This window comes from Acipenser ruthenus, chromosome 8 (assembly GCF_902713425.1).
Source record: "Acipenser ruthenus chromosome 8, fAciRut3.2 maternal haplotype, whole genome shotgun sequence".
NCBI lineage: Eukaryota > Metazoa > Chordata > Actinopteri > Acipenseriformes > Acipenseridae > Acipenser > Acipenser ruthenus.
In genome coordinates, this window is record NC_081196.1 from 2,110,210 (window position 1) to 2,114,090 (window position 3,881).

General features: G+C 43.0%; 1 protein-coding gene across 1 annotated transcript in view; it reads right to left on the minus strand.

The window, feature by feature from the left end:
• Positions 1-1,893: 1,893 nt before the first annotated feature.
• Positions 1,894-3,881, minus strand: part of LOC117407364 (ubiquitin carboxyl-terminal hydrolase 12-A) — a 21,969-nt gene continuing 19,981 nt past the window's right edge. Inside the window, exon 9 of the mRNA XM_059027998.1 lies at positions 1,894-3,881. This exon is cut by the window's right edge and continues 1,530 nt beyond it. The gene's annotated coding sequence lies outside the window, so the exon portion shown is untranslated.

Consider the following 3,881-nt stretch of genomic DNA (forward strand, 5'->3'; position numbering starts at 1 on the left):
CTACCTCTCCGAACGCATGTACCGGGTGTCCTGGCGTGGCTCACCCTCCGCCTCTTGCTCTCTTTCTACAGGTGTCCCCCAAGGCTCAGTCTTGGGACCCCTCCTGTTTGCTCTCTACACCCGCTCCCTGGGTCCCCTCATCTCCTCCCATGGCTTCTCGTATCACTTCTATGCTGATGATGCACAGACCTTCCTCTCCTTTCCTACCTCTGACTGACATCTCTACCTGTCTCTCGGCCATCTTCTCCTGGATGCACTCGCATATCTCAAACTCAACCGCGCCAAATCAGACCTGCTTTTCTTCCACCTTCTCCCCCCCCCCCGCTGATCTCCCTATCTCTATTCTGCTTGAATCCACCACCCTCTCTACTTTCTCATTCACCAAGAACCTCGTCACCCTCGACCCCTCCCTCTCCTACCCTCAGCACATCTCTACACTGCCACGCTCCTGTCGCTTCTTCCTCAGCAACATACGCAGAATTCACCCCTTCCTCACCGACTACTCCACACAACTCCTAGTTCAGGCCCTGGTACTGTCCCGCCTTGACTACTGCAGTCCCTGACCACCTTCTGGCGCCTCCTCAAGACACACCTGTTCAGACAGCATCTGTAAACCTCACAGCTCTCCACTACACTGCACTATATGACACCCAATTGTACCAGTACTCGCATCAGCTTCTACTGCACTGAACTGCTCCATACATTGCCTCATTCTACTACCGCTCTCAATTATAACTACTTCCTGTATCTTGTATCTGATTTTACTTGTATGGTAACCGTACTCATGTTTTTTGTAATTGCTCTTATTTGAAATCATTCTCATCCATTTATCGTACTACGTATTCTTACTGGACTTTACTCATAAGCAAATTTTCACCTTAAGTTTTAACTGCTCTTAGTCAAACCTGCTTACTTATAATTTTCTGTATTCTTTATTCTTACTTGAATTTGATCTTACTATACTTTCATAACTGCTCTTATCTGTATTATGATATTCTGTAATGTGATATTTTATAATGTGATCTTTTATAATGCGATACTTTGTACTGTGATATTTTGTAACAATTGTAAGTTGCCCTGGATAAGGGTGTCTATAAATAAATAAATAAATCTCAGCTTGAGCAATACACTGGAAATGTAATGCAAGAGCAAGGTGTGACGCAAACAGCCTTGTGTTTTGTGAATAGAGACATGCCATCAACGAGCCTGCTGATTATTCACAGCATTGTTTTGAGTGTGGAGTGCTGAGTGGATGACACGTGAATAACAACAATGGCTTACAAACCTGACCCTGGGATGACAGATTCCAGTCGTAACAAAGACCGCCCTCCTTTGCCGTCCGCCTGCCGAGCCGCTGAGACGTCTTTAGATTGTGATCTACAGGTTTGTGAAAAAGGCTTGTGTGGGCGTCTACCTGGAGGAGTCAGGAATCAAAGGACAGCAGGGTCCATGCGGGTGCGGGAGGCAGGGCTGAAGACACGGAGATGCTGGGACAGGTGCTCTTTCTGTCTGCACCACGGAAATGTTTGCCACGATGTTTTTCAAGAGAATTTTTTTTCTTCCCTTTGAAGCAGTGGTCTTTGATGCATCAAATTGAAGTACAAATTACAAACAAGGAAAAGATCTGGTAACACTTTACATTAGGTGTCTCTAATGACTGCATGTTTACTTGGTAGTTATATGTGTACTTGCACACAATTCTTTGTTATTATGCATAGTTACAATGTACTTCATCTTTTTGCATGATGCATGCAAGTACACAATTGTATCAGAAAAGGGCAGGGTTATCATCGCACAAAGACCAACACATGAAGTAGATATTGTAACCATGCATCAAACATTGAAGGCATCCAGAGACATTCTGCTGCTGACAAACTCACACAAGAGACGGCCTGTATTTACTTCTTTCTTTATTTCTTTTTATTAATATTATCTCTTTAGAACAGAAAAGGATCATTTCACAACAGGCTGTTGCAAGCAAACCCTTACATACACCTGCCAAAACACCTAGAAATCTGTATCAAAAGTGCAACATTTTATAATTTAGAGTATATTTTCTTTCATTATTATTTTTATTTATTTTATTTATTGTAATTCTTATTTTTTATTATTTATTCAGTTTTTTACATCTGGTATATTAACAAATAACATACATTGTCTCCTGTAGAAATACTTGACTCAATGTACAAAATAATGGACCTGTTGATCCCTAAGAACATATACAGAACACACCTCTATCTATCTGATAAACGAGTTCCACCTTTAACAGCTAATGGAGACGCCCTTGCTTAGATTCATCTCCAGTTGAAATGCGCAGACGCACTGTGTGAGGGGCGGTTTGCTGGAGGGGGGGGGGGTTCATCGATTAATCTTCACACCCCCTTCACTGTCTCAGCTGCACGAGAAGTTACACCTGCTAGTTTAAAAAAACAACACGCAAAAAAGGCCGAAATAAAAATAAAAATAAATAAGCAACAGATTTAATAGATATATGAGGCTCAACACAAATAGATTTATGTTTATTTACTTTTAAAAACGATACCCTGTGATGACGGTACTAACCAGGGCTGGGGTCAGTTCCTGTGTTTCAATTCCCATTCCTTTTTTAAACCAATCCCCCTCATCCCTTCACAGGAGCTGGAATGTATAAGTGAGAGACCCACTCATTGTTAGGATTGTTCACCTGCTTTCATTTGAAGCCAATATATTGAACAGAGTGACTTCGATGGAAGGAACTTGTGGCCACTGTGAGAAGCTCATTTTAACAGAATACTGCAAATTGCAATTGATTAAAAGGGAATGGGAATTGGAATTGGGAATGGATTTTAAAAAGGATCAGACCCCGGCACTGCTAGTAACTGACTGAATAACGATGTGCTGCATTCAGACTAAGAACAGCAGCAAAGGAAAACTGAAATAACGCACTGCGTCGTATCCCCATGTTAACAGGCTCCATTTGATTTGTTAAGGTCAGCTTCTACTAAAAACCTTTTACGCGAACAGCAAGACACATCTGTCAGTGTGTCCATCAGCAGGATCTGGTCCAGCCAAATAGTGGTTTGGTTCGTGTAGGTGGGCTTGTATTAGAGGAGGTCAAGGGTCACATATCAACCCTCCAGCCTGCCCAAGATCAAACAGCTACCCGGCTACAAAAAAGAACTGTTCACAATGGCTGGACTTTGCCATTCTGTCCTACTGATTATGAAAGCACCAAAAAGACAGATATGGAACAGACTTAAGAACGGAAGTGCACTAGAAGCTAGCTGATGAGGAGACTGATGATGGGACACGCAGGTTGCTTTTCAATTTAGTGTCATCAGGAAGCTTTCCATTCATTCCCTCCGCTTTTCAAGCTACAGAAGGCGGCGTTTGAAGAGGCCGCTCGACTCCGATCATGTCGTTTCTTAACCAAGCAAAATTACAATACGCAGGCTGTCCAGAGGAGGGTTAAAAAAACATGCACTATAAAACATTCAAACAGGACTTAAACAGTTAGATCGGGGAACTTGAGACTCGGGCTGCCCTTTATAAGACGTAGCAAACAGAGATATTCCTGTGAAGGGGATTGGTCACATTCAACACATGCTATGCCTCTGCACTTGGGATCCCGTTTGTGCCATTATCAGGCAGTGGTGGAGGCTGCACGAGCAAACACTGCTGCCCCAGGAACAAGCATGGAACAGGCAGCAACTGAGACAGGGAGTACCTGGCACTCGAGTCAGTGCTGTCCCAGCAGATGGGGCTGTAAGACAGCGTTGTACTGGGAGTCCCAATGACAAATATTTTAACAAATCTAAACAAAGATCAGCTTTAACTCTTTATCAATCCCCCCCCCCCCACCTTACTTAGTAGAATCTCTACAACCAATAAGAACACAGTAG